An 18,216-nucleotide genomic window follows, 5' to 3' on the forward strand; every position below is an offset into this window, starting at 1 on the left:
TAACCCTAGCTATGAAAAGAGAAGGGTGAAAAGCATGCACTGAAATGATCATAGGTTTGAAGGAGTGTTTATTTATCTTTGTATGTGTCAGAGTAGTGCAACTAAATATTTTGAATTAAAAAATTTTTTGGTTTGGGTCCGTTTTAAGTGGTTAAACAATGACATTTCCTCTTCTGTGGCATAAAAATAACGTTTTTCTTTATTTAACATGTCATCTTTATTGGAAAAAGTGCAAAAGAGGTACACACAGGTATCGGCCGCACGCAGGCGGCATGCACATAATAGTAGCAGATATAAAAGATAGTGTAGTTAAACATTGCTAACATAATTTATTAAGTTCTACCAAAGTGGAAAGATTCTTCATGAAGGATTCGTTTTTAGAAGGATAGATTAACCAACAAAGTGACATGTTATAACCTAAACAGAATAAAAAAAAAAACAGTACACAGTAGAAATATATATAAAGAACAGTTGAGTTCTCACCCCCCCCCACCCCCACCCACGGTAGATAGTCAATGATTAATGTAATTGTGTACATATACAGTATTATGCAGGGTTTACACCATACAATTTTCTGTTAGATTCTTCTGTTAGATTTTTCTGTTAGATTTTCTGTTAGAATGCATAATTAGATTATTTTCTGTAGAGAATGGTCATTATCTCTGGTGCATTGTCTTCTGTTTATCTCCTGCTGAGTAGAAAAATGCCTAATTGCTTGGCAGATAGATCGTAAGATACTGTAGATACATTTCCAACATGCTGAACTTTCTCTATCTGGCAGGTAAATCTAAAAGAAAATTGTATGGTGTAAACCCAGCATTAGACTCTAGAACGAGTGTAACATGAAGTGATCCAGATATCCCAGATGGAGTGATATTTGCGTTCTGTGTAGATATATGGCTTTATGGAATGGTAGAATTTTATTAATTGTTCAAATCCAGTCAGCCAATACAAGAACTTGAGGTTGTATATTCAGTGTTGAGTAAGAACCTTACGGGCTATATGGAAAACATTGAGCAGGAAAAGTTTAGTGTGTTTATTACGGATGTCATGAGGAATCATGTTAAGTAAACAGAGTTTAGGGTCAAGGGCTACAGAGCATGTAATTTAAGAATTTAACAATTTGTTGCCAGTAAATGTTTACTTCAAGGCAGGACCATATCATATGGTAAAAAGTACCTTGGGTCAGGGCACATTTAGGGCATAAGAGTGAGTACCCAGGTTGAAATTTAGCTAGTCTGACCGGAGTAAGGTAGGCTCTATGAAACACGTAGAGACTAAAAAATCTATCTGGTATGTGGGGGAAAACCCTAGCAGAATCTTCGAGAGCATCCTCGAAATCTTCATCTCACCCACTGAGATTTCTTTACATAGGCTCTACGGGTGGCACCGGTTATCATAATAGCTGCATATAGAGCAGAGATTAGTTGACTGGAAGAGGAACCTGTTACAATATTTAACATACCAGAGTCAGAGAGGGAAGTTGGCACTGTAGGAAATTGAGTTTTTAGAGCATGAGAGAGTTGCGTATGGTAGAACTTCATAGAGGTTGGCAGTTTAAATTTAGTTGCTAGTTGTTCAAAAGGGACAATAGATCCAGAGTCTACGACCTGATGCAGGTATATAATACCACGCTCAACCCTCAATCGGTAATTGGTGAGTTTACGTAATTCAGGAAGGCCTCGATTCTCCCATAGAGGGGTAGATTTCAAAGGGGCATCAAGCTCGAGATATTTATGAGCAGTATCCCAAACCTTTAGAGTTTGACAAAAGGTAACCGGGAATAGTTTAATGTGAGGCGAGTTTTTAGCTCCAGTTGCTATAATGCAAAGGGGCTCCATATGATGGAGAGGGGGAGTATCGCATATTAAATTGCAGGTGCGGTCCCTGTTAATTGTGAGATCATAATACATGTGTGATAATTGGGAAGCCAGATAGTATATATGGCAATTGGGAACCGCCATACCTCCTAGGTCTTTTGGATTTGGAAAAGTAGTGAGAGAGAGGCGATGTCTCGGTGAACCCCAAATAAATTGAGTTAGGAGGGTATTTATTTTGGAGAAAGTGTGGTATGGGAGGTAAATCGAGGCATTCCACGAAACAAAGAGCACCTTGGGAGGAGAATCATTTTGAACAGGTTTGCTTTTTTTAGACCTTGGATCAAGGGGTCTGATCTTATCAGGGCAGCTAGGGGCTCAATTGCCAAATCAAATAGAAGGGGAGATAGTGGGCAGCCTTGTCTCATGCCACTTGACATGGGAAAGACATCAGAGACCCATCCACTAATGCGTATTCGGGCATGTGGATCAGTGTAAAGAAGTTTTACCCAAGTGATAAACCGAGGGCCAATGTTATAGCCATGTAAGACTGCCAGTAAGAAATCCCACACAATTGCGTCAAAGGCTTTTGCGGCATCGAGAGATACCACCACTCTGGTTCCAACACTCTCATGCTCTGCCTGCATAGCAAGGAACAACCTCCTAATATTTAGAGAGGTTGATCTGCCTGGAATAAATCCAGATTGATCTGGATGTATAATGGAGGTTATTACTTTATTTAGTTATTCTGATAGTAATTTAGCAAGAATTTTGGCATCAGTCTGAATTAAAGAAATTGGGCGGTATGCTTCACAGTAGAGGGGATTTTTGCTAGGCTTCAAAATTAAAGTTATTAAAGCTTCTCTCATGGAAAAGGGCAGGGCACCTTGTTCTAAGGCTTGGTTATATAGTGCTAGGAGCTTAGGCATCAATAGGGATCTATATTGCTTAACCTCCGTGGCGGTTCGGGGTAAGCCGTGCAGGTGGTTTTCTCAGGCCCTGCTGGGCCGATTTCCGTAATTTTTTTTGCTGGACGCAGCTAGCACTTTGCTAGCTGCGCCAGCACACCGATTGCCGCCACCCCGCGCTCGATCGCCGCTATCCGCGCCGCCGTAGTGCCCCCCCCTAGACCCCTGCACTTCCTGGCCTATCAGCGCCAGGCAGCGCTAAGGGGTAGCTCGGGACTCCCTTAGACGTCACGTCCATGACGTCGGTGACGTCATCCCGCCCCGTCGCCATGGCGACGGGGGAAGCCCTCCAGGAAATCCCGTTCTTTGAACGGGATTTCCTGATCGCCTATCGCCGGAGGCGATCGGAGGGGCTGGCGGCTATCATGTAGCGAGCCCTAGGCTCGCTACATGATTTAAAAAAAAAAAAACGCAAAAAAACGGCAGCGCTGCCCCCTGGAGGTTTTTAATATACCGCCAGGGAGGTTAAAGAATTCACCTGGCAGACCATCCGTACCAGGAGATTTGGAGGAGGGAAGAGAAGAAATGGCATCTTCAATTTCCTGGATTGTTATTAGAGCATCCAATAACAACTGATGAGAATCATCTAGGGAAGGGAGAGCAATGGCATATTGGTATGCTGTGATTGTGGGTATAGAGGCAGTAGAGGTCTTGGTATACAGGGATTCATAGAAAGAAGCAAAGCGTTGTAGGATATCAGAGGGGGAGGAAAGGACAGAGCCATCTGAATCCTCAATTTTAAGGATAACCTGTGGGGCAGTCATTTCTCTAGATAATTTAGCTAGCAATGCACCACATTGCTCACCAAGTTCATAAACTCTTTGCCTAGAAAATAAGATTTTCCGATTTGTTTTAGCTATAAGTAGCTGTTCATATGCAGCAAGTTTAGATCTATAGTGATCGTTATGGAGGTGAGTGGGGTCAGCGGCAAAATCTGAAATGGTCTGTTGTAATTCTAGTTTAGTTTTAGTTAGCCAAATAGGGTGTAGTCTCCAAAAAGGTATCTTAGGGCGAAAAGACCAATGCAGGTGGATAAGGTATGGGGAATGGTCTGACATAAGGGAGGGGAGGAAGCATACCTTGTGAACATTTGTGAGTAAGGAAGATGAAACTAGGATATAGTCCAGGTGTGAGTGTGATTTATGCGATGCAGAGTAGCATGAGAATGCCGGAGTATCAGGGTGCCTCACCGACCACGTATCATATAAGGATACTTCTGTAAGGAGAGTTAGTAGTTTGGTGTCTCTACAAGGGGATGAAATTGAAGTAGTTGGCTGGGGGATTTTATCAGTGTTAGGGTATAGAACATAGTTAAAATCCCGAGCCAAATTAATGGTACCTGGGGATGAAGAGCAATAAAGTTCAGTGCAAGTTTCAATACTGCAAACGAAAATAGAGGCGGTATGTAAATGGCAATAATTAAAGTAGGAACATTATACAGCAAGCAATGTATAAATACATATTTGCCTTCATCATCAGTAATTTGGTCAATTAACTGAAATTGAACCCTTTTAGCAATTAACAAGGAGACACCTCTAGATTGTGAATTATACATAGAGTGAAAGGACCAGCCAATCCATGGACGGCGTAGAGCGATAGGAAGGCTACCATCTAAATGTGTCTCCTGCAATGCAATTATGTCCACAAGCTGTTTAGGCAAAAATTCCAGTACCACTGTCCTCTTGACTCTGTCTCGCAGGCCCCTAACATTCCACATCAAAAGGGGCAAGGAAGTGTTAAGAGGTCGGGAGAGGGAGGCCATATTGGGATATTAGATGAATAATGAAAAACATATATCTTAGCAAAGAGGGGGACGGGATAGGGGTGTCTTGGCTGCAAAACAAAGGGTTAATGTAACTCTGAAGAATATTACCCGGCTCATAACCCAAAACATAGGGCCAGAGCTTTTTTTCAGAACATATAATAACATGCATGAAACATATTTAACCCGCAGAATCCCAGAAAGACCAGGGAGAATACATGTCAGAAGACCATAATAATGGAATAAAGATATCTGTGGGTGCAACATCAAAATATGGTGTTGCATAAAGCCTTGCTCTGCACTTTACTTGAGCAACCAGTTACGTCTTGTGCTTTGGGAAGTAAGACTGATTGTCTACATGCCAAAAAAAGTCAAAGGCAGACATAATATGACAGGCACAGCATTCTGAAGAAGTGTGGATAAAATGACAGGGAGAAAATATGTCTAAACAGCAATACAGTTTTGATGGAACATCTTCATATTTAGGGTGTAGTCCACAGCAGAGCAGCAAGTCATACCGGGTGACGCAGCAGATAATGACAAAATATTGCACAGGACTTATCTGCATGAACCCAGAAGTAAAGTAAATGGCAATAAAGTAAAAAAGTAGGGTATTTCAATCTTCTGGACAGGGTTGAGACTTGCTCTTTTCAATTCAAGCGAAAACATCAGCAGGAGATTCGAAAAATAAAGTCTTACCGTTTGATATGACTCTGAGACGGGCGGGAAAGAGCATGGAATATTGCAGGCCTAAAGTTTTTAACTTGCATTTTGTATTCTGGAGGGAGAGATTTTTTGGGTTATCCCAGAAAATTCCGCGGAAGTAATAAAATTTCCGCGGAATTCCGTTTGAGAGGGTTAGCAATTCCGTTCCGACTACCGGAATCGGAAATGACCTAATTCCGGCAGGAACCATGGAATTTACATTTCCGCGGAATTCAGCGAGCATCCCTAATTAGAAAACAGACACAATGATGCCAACAATTATATGGCAAAATAATTAACTGTTTCTGAATGCATGATTATGCCGATTTATGCCTTAGGCAATAACTTCAGTGATCACCAGTAAATAACATGATGTTGCTTTGTGACCATGGATTGTGGCTGGAAAAAAAGAAAATGTAGCTGCAACCTCAAGAAACCTTATCATGTGTAACTAATTTTTAATATTTGTTTTATCAAAAAATAAATACACAAACAACACACAAAAAAGAAGGCAAGCCCCTATCTCCAAAGTAAGAAATGAAACCCCATATAAGCCATTAAGTTTGGGTAGCCAGTAAAGAGAAGTTGATACACCCCTAAGTGTCATAATAAGTCATGCATGTACCTACGTGTGGTAATACTTGCAGTAAACTCACAATCAGAATCCAATGGCTTTCATACATCAAGTCCAATATTTCCTACAAAAGAAATTCAAAAGCATTCTTGAAACAAGTTACCCTATAGAATAAATAACCATCTTTAGATACCACCAAATATACACATTTTGATCCCTCAGGCTTATGTTGCTATACTGCCTTGTGGTACTGAATGTGTGAGTTGCATACTAATTGGTATAATTATCAAAGATTGCTTAAGCAAAGAGGAATATGGGTATTTTTTTTAAAGCTAGTTGTCTGCCTATAATGCTTATCTTTGTGTTCCAGCAATGGAATCAGAGACATAATACCTGATGTGCTTAATTGCTCTGAGCCAATGATTTAGAAAGTATAAAAGTGAAATGATGAGCAGAACAGTGAGGCAAATAGCATTTTCAAAAGGGAGTCAACAATGGCACTATCGTCTTATATAGGTTTCCTTTATGAAGGCCAAGGCTCAGGGCTCATAGTGATAACCAAGATAAATGGAAATAATAACCCAAGACCAGCACTGTTCCTGCTATGTGCTGACTCTCCATACGATCAGTGAACCAGAGTGGGACATTTTTTTAGAGAGGCATGTCTATGTAACAGATAAAGAAATGTCAAATGGTGCTGAAAAGCAAGAACAATGAGAACCTCAAAGGAGAAATTCTCTTGTATATTTTTGTAACGTCAGTTTCTCCAACCTCTATGTATATAATAATAATAATATTCTTGGATCATCTGCTTTTATTAGCAGATTTCTTTTAAATTATTAAGAATCAAATTCTATATTTAGTCTAGAATTTGTTACTAATAACAATAGGAGCTTATTGTTTGTAGAAATTTTAGCTACTGTGATGAAATGTTATAATTAATTACACCACATGAGACAAGGTATATATTTCTTTGTTGGACTTCAGCATGAATAGTTTTGTAAATTCTTTTGTAAGAGAAGAAATCATTTGCTATAAGCAGTATATCTAGCGTTATGGGCTTGGATGGTTTTACTGATTACTAGAGAATGGCTAGTGACCTTCAGACCAGGAGCACACTAATTTGCCGAACAATAGAGGTCCCATGAGCCTATTTCGGACAGGTCAAATAATCAGCTGGAGCCAGAAAGCTCTTCTTGTCCAGCTGCACCCTCTCCCTCCAGGACCTAAGGACATGGTTAACTAGACAACTCCACACTATAGGAGCTGAAATTATGAATTGGAAAATTAAACATAATGAGAAAGGCCTTTAGGTGTAGTAGCCCTTATCTAATAGAAACAGAAATCTGCACAACTGTAGATGTGCTGTAAAGACTTCAAAATCTTTCAAGTTGCTAAAATAAAAACATTTTAAACTATTCCATTTAACTGATCACTGAAGCCTACCAAGTAAAATAGCCAACAACTGAAAGAAATCAAAAGTTAAAGTCACGCTGAATGCTTTGTAGGCAAGATTACCCTTAGGAACAGTTTTCATATGTGACATTAGTAGGATGATGCTGAGAACAATAGTAACATAAATTATGTCACATGCTGGGCCTGGAGTTCTTCAAGCATGTAAATCCACTCAGGTTTTCATATTTGTGAATTGTATTACTGTTATCAGGTTCTTTGTGAAAAATCATTTATATTTCCAGAGATGCAAGAAACACAATGTGCATTTATTGCTCTTCTTGTGAGATAAAGAAGCTCCTTGAGTGTGACCCTTGAGTTTTCCATCGTAGAGGGGATCCACCTTTTATATCTCTAAACAAACTACTGTATTGAAAGCTGACTTCTATCCTGAACATAATAATTACTGTATTAGTTGTCACCCACTATGGTTATGTCAGCAGTGAGGCCTAGTGCACACCAAAAAACGCTAGCAGATCCGCAAAATGCTAGCAGATTTTGAAACGCTTTTTCTTCTTTTTCTGTAGCGTTTCAGCTAGCATTTTGCGGTTTTGTGAAGTGTTTTTGGTGTAGTAGATTTCATGTATTGTTACAGTAAAGCTGTTACTGAACAGCTACGGTAACAAAAAACGCCTGGCAAACCTCTCTGAAGTGCCGTTTTTTGAGAGCGGTTTACGTTTTTCCTATACTTAACATCGAGGCAGAAACGCCTCCGCAATCCAAAATCTGCAACAGCCCGGGAGTATGCATTTCTGCAAAACGTCTCCCGCTCTGGTGTGCACCAGCCCATTGAAATACATTACCCAAGCGTATCCGCAGCCGCAAGCGGATCGCAAAACGCAGCCGAACCGCTCTGGTGTACACTAGGCCTAAGACCTCTTTTTTTGGGCAGCAATGTGGTGTAGTGGACAGTACTCTAACCTTGCAGTGCAGAGTCCCTGGTTTGAATCTAAGCCACGGCTCTATCTGCACAAAGTTTGTATGCTCTCCCCGTGTATGGGTGGGTTTCCTCTGCATACTCTAGTTTCCTTCCACATCCCAGAAACATACAGAAAAATTGATGAATTTCCCCTAAACATTGGCCCTAGACTACGATGGAGATATGATTGCAGGAATTAGATTGTGAACACCTCTGAGGGACATTCTCTTGTTGTAGCATTTTTGAATGTCTTTCCTTCAGAGGTGGGCAGTGGATCTCTCTCCCGGGGTAGTGGTAGCCTTGGAGTGACCTGTCTGCACCGGTCCTCCCCCTCTCTGGGGTGCGCCGTGTGGGAGCCACCCTAAGCTTTAACAAGCTTGGGGTGGCCCCTACATTGCTCCCCTTTCTCAGTAGTGCTCCTGAGTCATGCTTATTTTGCAGCTTTTTATCGATACAGATGGACGTAATGCATTACAAGGTAGGTACGCATCCTTGGGGGGGGGGGGGGGGGGCAACCTGAGATGCCTGGCTGCAAACTTAGCCTAATCGGATCAATTAAGAAGCACAGCTTGTGCAAATTTGCATTTGCTTTCGCTTGCTAGAATATGCAGGGTCTTACAACTAACCACACCACAAAATGTTTGCCCTGCGGGGATTAGTCCATGCAAAATACATTGCACATTAACAGGGGCACCACGGGTAGGCCCCCCATGCCCCCATGAAACGGGGAACCACATGAACAGAGCCCAAAGCCTTCTCACTGTCTAGGGACACTGCAGCTGCATCCCAGTGGTGAAAAGGAGCTGAGAAGTGCAGGCGTCCCTCCCAGGTATGGCCACCAACAGGAAGAACCGTCCAAAGCTGCCTCCCAAAGGATAGGTATTTCGTTTAATGCATTGCATCCATCTGTATTGATAAAAATCTGCAAAATAAGCATGACTCAGGAGCACTGCTGAGAAAGGGGAGCAATGCAGGGGCCACCCCAAGCCTGTTAAAGCTCATGTGTGGCACCCACGCATCGCACCTCAGGAGGGGATGGGGACGGGTGCAGACGGTTCACCCCAAGGCTGCCACTACCTAGGGAGAGTCATCCACCACCCACCTCTGAAGGAAAGAAATTAAACAATGCTACAAGAGAATGTGTGCTTTACCAAGTCACACCAGACTATACAGTGGGATGCGAAAGTTTGGGCAAAGTTGTAAATCGTCATGGTTTTCCTGTATAAATCATTGGTTGTTACAATAAACAATGTTGGTTAAATATATCATATAGGAGACACACACAGTGACATTTGAGAAGTAAAATGAAGTTTATTGCATTTACAGAAAGTGCACAATAATTGTTTAAATAAAATTAGGCAGGTGCATAAATTTGGGCACGGTTGTCATTTTATTGATTCCAAAACCGTTAGAACTAATTATTGGAACTCAAATTGGCTTGGTAAGCTCAGTGATCCCTGACCTACACACACAGGTGAATCCAATTATAAGAAAGAGTATATAAGGGGGTCAATTGTAAGTTTCCCTCCTTTTTTAAATTTCTCTGAAGAGTAGCAACATGGGGGTCTCAACACAACTCTCAAATGACCTGAAGACAAATATTGTTCACCAACATGGTTTAGGGGAAGGATACACAAAGCTGTCTCAGAGATTTCAGTTGTCTGTTTCCACAGTTAGGAACATATTGAGGAAATGGAGGACCACAGGCTCAGTTCAAGTTAAGGCTCGAAGTGGCAGACCAAGAAAATCTTGAATAGACAGAAGCGACGAATGGTGAAAACAGTCAAAGTCAACCCACAGACCAGCACCAAAGACCTACAACATCATCTTGCTGCAGAAGGAGTCACTGTGCATTGTTCAACCATTCAGCACACTTTACACAAGGAGATGCTGTATGCAGAGGAAGCCTTTTCTCCTCCCACAGCACAAACAGAGCCGCTTGAGGTATACTTAAGCACATTTGAACAAGCCAGCTTAATTTTGGAATAAGGTGCTGTGGACTGATGAAACTAAACTTGAGTTATTTGGGCATAACAATGGGCATTATGCATGGAGGAAAAACAACACAGCATTTAAAGAAAAACACCTGCTACCTACAGTAAAATATGGTGGTGGTTCCATCATGCTGTGGGGCTGTGTGGCCAGTGCAGGGACTGGGAATCTTGGCAAAGTTGAGGGATGCATAGATTCCACTCAGTATCAGCTGATTCTGGAGACCAATGTCCAGGAATCAGTGACAAAGCTGAAGCTGCACCAGGGCTGGATATTTCAACAAGACAACGATCCTAAACACTGCTCAAAATCCACTAAGGCAGTCATGCAGAGGAACAAGTACAATGTTCTGGAATGGCCATCTCAGTTCCCAGACCTGAGTATCATTATAAATCTGTGGTGTGAGTTAAAGAGAGCTCAACATGCTTGAAAGCCATCAAACCTGAATGAACTACAGATGTTTTGCAAAGAGTAATGGTCCAAAATACCTTCAACCAGAATCCAGACTCTCATTGGAACCTACAGGAAGCATTTAGAGGCTGTAATTTCTGCAAAAGGCGGATCTACTAAATATTGATTTCATTTCTTTTTTGTGGTACCCGAATGTATGCACCTGCCTAATTTTGTTTAAACAATTATTGCACACTTTCTGTAAATCCAATAAACCTTATTTCACTTCTCTAATAACACTGTGTGTGTCTCCTATATTATATATTTAACTGACATTTTTTATCGTAACAACCAACAATTTATACAGGAAAATCATGATGATTAACAAGGTTGCCCAAACTTTCGCATCCCACTGTATATACTCTATAAAGCACTGTGGAAGATGTCAGCCCTATACAAATACTAAAAAATAATAATAATAGTTCCCTTGTAAGCAACTACCTTACTTATCAGTCAAAAGTGGGAGAGAAAGGGTGGGTGAGTATTCTGCCCTTCTTCATAGCGCTGTGGGTGTAAGAAAGCAAAAAAATTCCCAGTAGGACAAACTAAAGAGAAAATATCATGATTTAAATGGTTTAAAATCAATGGGAAGCTAAAAATAGACAAACAAACAAACAAACAAACAAACAAACAGAAAGTTACCTAAGAAGAGAGAAAACTCTGGGTCTTATACAGCCTTCCCACTCCTCTCATGGTCATTCCATGCAGCAGTGTCACCCCGTTTGAATCCCCCGCAGCAGGGGGCTTTGGAAATCTTCAGTACCCCTAGTGCACCCGAAGACGGGCAGCTGCGTACTGTGCAAACGCGCATGCGCAATACGGAGTGGCCTGTCTTTGGTGGCATTCGCTCTCCAGAAGACTCCTGAAGCCTCATGCAGTGGCAGACAGCAGTATTCAATCGATTGTTCCAATACTGCTACCAGGGGTGACAGCGCTGGAACAAGGAGACTGTTAGAGGAGACGGAAGGCTCTATAGGACCCACAGCCTTCCCTCTCCTTAGGTAATTATCTGTTTGTTTTTTGTTTTTTAGGTTCCCATTAATTTTAAATTTCAACAATATATTTCATCTTTATACCACTGACAGATTTTTCAACCCAGGGGACCCTGTGGTCCTAACAACGTCTGGGCATTGGGTATCAAAGAGCTTATAGCTTATCTCATTGGGTATAAGTTATTTGATGAAGGTGACTTTTATTTGGTCTTAAAGTATCCCTCAAGTAAACATTGGCTGGTATTAGTGTTGGGCGAACAGTGTTCGCCACTGTTCGGGTTCTGCAGAACATCACCCTGTTCGGGTGATGTTCGGGTTCGGCCGAACACCTGATGGTGTTCGGCCAAACTGTTCGGCCATATGGCCGAACTAAGAGCGCATGGCCGAACGTTACCCGAACGTTCGGCTAGCGCTGTGATTGGCCGAACGGGTCACGTGTAGTGTTGGGCGAACATCTAGATGTTCGGGTTCGGGCCGAACATGGCCGAACTCCGAACATAATGGAAGTCAATGGGGACCCGAACTTTCGTGCTTTGTAAAGCCTCCTTATATGCTACATACCCCAAATTTACAGGGTATGTGCACCTTGGGAGTGGGTACAAGAGGAAAATTTTTTTTTGCAAAAAGAGCTTATAGTTTTTGAGAAAATCGATTTTAAAGTTTCAAAGGGAAAACTGTCTTTTAAATGCGGGAAATGTCTGTTTTCTTTGCACAGGTAACATGCTTTTTGTCGGCATGCAGTCATAAATGTAATACATATAAGAGGTTCCAGGAAAAGGGACCGGTAACGCTAACCCAGCAGCAGCACACGTGATGGAACAGGAGGAGGGTGGCGCAGGAGGAGAAGGCCACGCTTTGAGACACAACAACCCAGGCCTTGCATGAGGACAAGAAGCGTGCGGATAGCAATTTGCATTTTGTCGCCATGCAGTCATAAATGTAATACAGATGAGAAGTTCAATAAACAGGGACCGGAAACGCTAACCCATCACAGATGTTCATTGTTCATGTTACTTGGTTGGGGTCCGGGAGTGTTGCGTAGTCGTTTCCAATCCAGGATTGATTCATTTTAATTTGAGTCAGACGGTCTGCATTTTCTGTGGAGAGGCGGATACGCCGCCAATCTGTGACGATGCCTCCGGCAGCACTGAAACAGCGTTCTGACATAACGCTGGCTGCCGGGCAAGCCAGCACCTCTATTGCGTACATTGCCAGTTTGTGCCAGGTGTCTAGCTTCGATACCCAATAGTTGAAGGGTGCAGATGGATTGTTCAACACAGCTACGCCATCTGACATGTAGTCCTTGACCATCTTCTCCAGGCGATCGGTGTTGGAGGTGGATCTGCACGCTTGCTGTTCTGTGTGCTGCTGCATGGGTGTCAGAAAATGTTCCCACTCCAAGGACACTGCCGATACCATTCCCTTTTGGGCACTAGCTGCGGCTTGTGTTGTTTGCTGCCCTCCTGGTCGTCCTGGGTTTGCGGAAGTCAGTCTGTCGGCGTACAACTGGCTAGAAGAGGGGGAGGATGTCAATCTCCTCTCTAAAGTCTCCACAAGGGCCTGCTGGTATTCTTCCATTTTGACCTGTCTGGCTCTTTCTTCAAGCAGTTTTGGAACATTGTGTTTGTACCGTGGATCCAGAAGGGTATAAACCCAGTAATTGGTGTTGTCCAGAATGCGCACAATGCGTGGGTTGCGTTCAATGCAGTCCTAGGCCGAAGAGGTCATAGCCTAGGGTCACAAAACCTGTTTATTTGGGCAATTTCAATGGTGGCGAGTCTGACGTACATAAATCGCAGCAATGGTCGTTAGCAACGTCTGAATCTCACGAAATGTCTCATGCAGGTAGAAGACATATTGTTAGACTTGGGCTCCAAAGATGGGTTCCCTACATCTCTGCAAACCAGAGTTACAGGGCTCCAAATTTGGTAAAATCCCCCATAGGCTTTCATTGGGCCTCCTATTTACAGTTCCAAAATCTCACATCTTTTCAAAGGGCAATTACTCAGCAGTGGCAAATTTTCTAGCATTGTAGGGACCCTTAGGGGGAACATGACTGGTGAGTTTCAGGCCCCTAGGCCAAAGAGGTCATAGCCTAGGGTCACAAAAACCTGTTTATTTGGGCTATTTCAATGGTAGTGATGGTGGCGTACATAAATCTCAGCCATGGCCGTTAGCAACGTCTGAATCTCACGAAATGTCTCATGCAGGTAGAAGACATATTGTTAGACTTGGATTCCAAAGATGGGGTCCCTACATCTCTGCAAACCAGAGTTACAGGGGTCCAAAATTGGTAAAATCCCCCATAGGATTTCATTGCCTCCCTATTTCACTTTCCAAAATCTCACATCTTTTCAAAGGGCAATGGCTCAGCAGTACCAAATTTTCTAGCATTGTAGGGACCCTTAGGGGGAACATGACTGGTGAGTTTCGTGCCCCTAGGCCGAAGAGGTCATAGCCTAGGGTCACAAAAACCTGTTTATTTGGGCTATTTCAATGGTAGTGATGGTGGCGTACATAAATCTCAGCCATGGCCGTTAGCAACGTCTGAATCTCACGAAATGTCTCATGCAGGTAGAAGACATATTGTTAGACTTGGATTTCAAAGATGGGGTCCCTACATCTCTGCAAACCAGAGTTACAGGGGTCCAAAATTGGTAAAATCCCCCATAGGCTTTCATTGGGCCTCCTATTTACCGTTCCAAAATCTCACACCATTTCAAAGGGCAATGGCTCAGCAGCGGCAAAACTCACCAGTCATGATCCCCCTAAGGGTCCCTACAATGCTAGAAAATTTGGTACTGCTGAGCCATTGCCCTTTGAAAAGATGTGAGATTTTGGAAAGTGAAATAGGGAGGCAATGAAATCCTATGGGGGATTTTACCAATTTTGGACCCCTGTAACTCTGGTTTGCAGAGATGTAGGGACCCCATCTTTGGAATCCAAGTCTAACAATATGTCTTCTACCTGCATGAGACATTTCGTGAGATTCAGACTTTGCTAACGGCCATTGCTGCGATTTATGTACGTCACCATCACTACCATTGAAATAGCCCAAATAAACAGGTTTTTGTGACCCTAGGCTATGACCTCTTCGGCCTAGGGGCCCGAAACTCACCAGTCATGTTCCCCCTAAGGGTCCCTACAATGCTAGAAAATTTGGTACTGCTGAGCCATTGCCCTTTGAAAAGGTGTGAGATTTTGGAAAGTGAAATAGGGAGGCAATGAAATCCTATGGGGGATTTTACCAATTTTGGACCCCTGTAACTCTGGTTTGCAGAGATGTAGGGACCCCATCTTTGGAATCCAAGTCTAACAATATGTCTTCTACCTGCATGAGACATTTCGTGAGATTCAGACGTTGCTAACGGCCATTGCTGCGATTTATGTACGTCACCATCACTACCATTGAAATAGCCCAAATAAACAGGTTTTTGTGACCCTAGGCTATGACCTCTTCGGCCTAGGGGCCCGAAACTCACCAGTCATGTTCCCCCTAAGGGTCCCTACAATGCTAGAAAATTTGGTACTGCTGAGCCATTGCCCTTTGAAAAGATGTGAGATTTTGGAAAGTGAAATAGGGAGGCAATGAAATCCTATGGGGGATTTTACCAATTTTGGACCCCTGTAACTCTGGTTTGCAGAGATGTAGGGAACCCATCTTTAGAATCCAAGTCTAACAATATGTCTTCTACCTGCATGAGACATTTCGTGAGATTCAGACTTTGCTAACGGCCATTGCTGCGATTTATGTACGTCACCATCACTACCATTGAAATAGCCCAAATAAACAGGTTTTTGTGACCCTAGGCTATGACCTCTTTGGCCTAGGGGCCCGAAACTCACCAGTCATGTTCCCCCTAAGGGTCCCTACAATGCTAGAAAATTTGCCACTGCTGAGTAATTGCCCTTTGAAAAGATGTGAGATTTTGGAACTGTAAATAGGAGGCCCAATGAAAGCCTATGGGGGATTTTACCAAATTTGGAGCCCTGTAAGTCTGGTTTGCAGAGATGTAGGGAACCCATCTTTGGAGTCCAAGTCTAACAATATGTCTTCTACCTGCATGAGACATTTCGTGAGATTCAGACGTTGCTAACGGCCATTGCTGCGATTTATGTACGTCAGACTCGCCACCATTGAAATTGCCCAAATAAACAGGTTTTGTGACCCTAGGCTATGACCTCTTCGGCCTAGGACTGCATTGAACGCGACCCACGCATTGTGCGCATTCTGGACAACACCAATTACTGGGTTTATACCCTTCTGGATCAACGGTACAAACACAATGTTCCAAAACTGCTTGAAGAAAGAGCCAGACAGGTCAAAATGGAAGAATACCAGCAGGCCCTTGTGGAGACTTTAGAGAGGAGATTGACATCCTCCCCCTCCTCTAGCCAGTTGTACACCGACAGACTGACTTCCACAAACCCAGGACGACCAGGAGGGCAGCAAACAACACAAGCCGCAGCTAGTGCCCAAAAGGGAATGGTATCGGCAGTGTCCTTGGAGTGGGAAAATTTTCTGACACCCATGCAGCAGCACACAGAACAGCAAGCGTGCAGATCCACCTCCAACACCGATCGCCTGGAGAAGATGGTCAAGGACTACATGTCAGATGGCGTAGCTGTGTTGAACAATCCATCTGCACCCTTCAATTATTGGGTATCGAAGCTAGACACCTGGCACAAACTGGCAATGTACGCAATAGAGGTGCTGGCTTGCCCGGCAGCCAGCGTTATGTCGGAACGCTGTTTCAGTGCTGCCGGAGGCATCGTCACAGATCGGCGGCGTATCCGCCTCTCCACAGAAAATGCAGACCGTCTGACTCAAATTAAAATGAATCAATCCTGGATTGGAAACGACTACGCAACACTCCCGGACCCCAACCAAGTAACATGAACAATGAACATCTGTGATGGGTTAGCGTTTCCGGTCCCTGTTTATTGAACCTCTCATCTGTATTACATTTATGACTGCATGGCGACAAAATGCAAATTGCTATCCGCACGCTTCTTGTCCTCATGCAAGGCCTGGGTTGTTGTGTCTCAAAGCGTGGCCTTCTCCTCCTGCGCCACCCTCCTCCTGTTCCATCACGTGTGCTGCTGCTGGGTTAGCGTTACCGGTCCCTTTTCCTGGAACCTCTTATATGTATTACATTTATGACTGCATGCCGACAAAAAGCATGTTACCTGTGCAAAGAAAACAGACATTTCCCGCATTTAAAAGACAGTTTTCCCTTTGAAACTTTAAAATCGATTTTCTCAAAAACTATAAGCTCTTTTTGCTAAATCTTTTTTCCTCTTGTACCCACTCCCAAGGTGCACATACCCTGTAAATTTGGGGTATGTAGCATGTAAGGAGGCTTTACAAAGCACAAAAGTTCGGGTCCCCATTGACTTCCATTATGTTCGGAGTTCGGGTCGAACACCCGAACATCGCGGCCATGTTCGGCCTGTTCGGCCCGAACCCGAACATCTAGATGTTCGCCCAACACTAGCTGGTATCAGCATAAAGCAACACAGGGGATCTACAGACTACAGTAAAGTTGATAAAAGCCAGTATTCTTTATTCAAAAGTTCCACAGAAAAATGACAAAGACATCCTCAGGATCAACTGTGGATGGGGATGTATTTGTCCTTTTTCTGTGGAACTTTTGAATAAAGAATACCGGCTTTTATCTACTCCACTGTAGTCTGTGGATCCCCTGTGTTGTCCTAGATGGCTTGGCTAACCAGATCCTGCACCAGTGGGTACACGCTTGTGGGGGGAATAGAGCGTTTGGGCCTCTTTTCTCGCTTCCTATCAGCATAAAGCCACACATGGCCTCAATTCACTAAGCTTAACTCCTGTCTTTAATAACTCTTCAGAGCTGTTTTACAGTTATCACTGAGCATAACTGAACATAATTATTTGAAGGTTGACTTTTTTTGTTTTAAAAACACTTTTCTTTTATTGGTCAGATGAAATATGCTAATTTTTTTAGATAGGAAATTTGGGTTTTCATGAGCTGTATGCCAAAATGATCAATATTAAAAGGCTTGAACTACTTCAGTTGTGTGTATTTGAATCTAACATATATGAAAGTCTAATGTTTATCAGTACATTACAGAAAATAATGAACTTTATCACAATATGCTAATTTTTTAAGAAGATCCTGTATGGTTTTTTGTGTTAGGTACACAAAGTGCAAATGCATAAATTATTATTATGATTATATTGTTTGCATATGTGTTTTTATATATTTGACAAGATTTGAACTGTGCATATTTTAAAAAATGCACTCATTTCTGTGCCTGCAAAGCTTTGCGTTAAACATATGTATTTGGGGTGATAAATTTAGCATGTTTGATTAATTTGAAGTGATTTTATGTTGGGGTCCCACACCTTCATGGTGGGTAAACGTAATGTTTAATGTACTTTTTAGAACTAAAAAAAAAAATACAGTATGTATAATATTTTTGAATATAAAATATGGCAATAGTTCAAATGTTTCAGTTTCCTTAAATGTATTACCGGCTTTTGGTGAGTAGAGGAGATGTTGCTTTATTGGTACAGTACAGAAATCACCAGCATCACAAAAACAA

At 42.6% G+C, this 18,216-nt stretch overlaps 1 long non-coding RNA gene across 1 annotated transcript in view; it reads right to left on the bottom strand.

Annotated features, from left to right (window-relative positions):
• Window positions 1–18,216, bottom strand: part of LOC137561260 (uncharacterized) — a 122,867-nt gene that overhangs the window by 76,282 nt on the left and 28,369 nt on the right. Inside the window, exon 2 of the long non-coding RNA XR_011029954.1 lies at window positions 5,882–5,950. This is a non-coding gene — a long non-coding RNA (uncharacterized lncRNA). The remainder of the gene's footprint in view (window positions 1–5,881; window positions 5,951–18,216) is intronic.

This window comes from Hyperolius riggenbachi, chromosome 3 (genome assembly GCF_040937935.1).
Source record: "Hyperolius riggenbachi isolate aHypRig1 chromosome 3, aHypRig1.pri, whole genome shotgun sequence".
NCBI classification, from domain to species: domain Eukaryota; kingdom Metazoa; phylum Chordata; class Amphibia; order Anura; family Hyperoliidae; genus Hyperolius; species Hyperolius riggenbachi.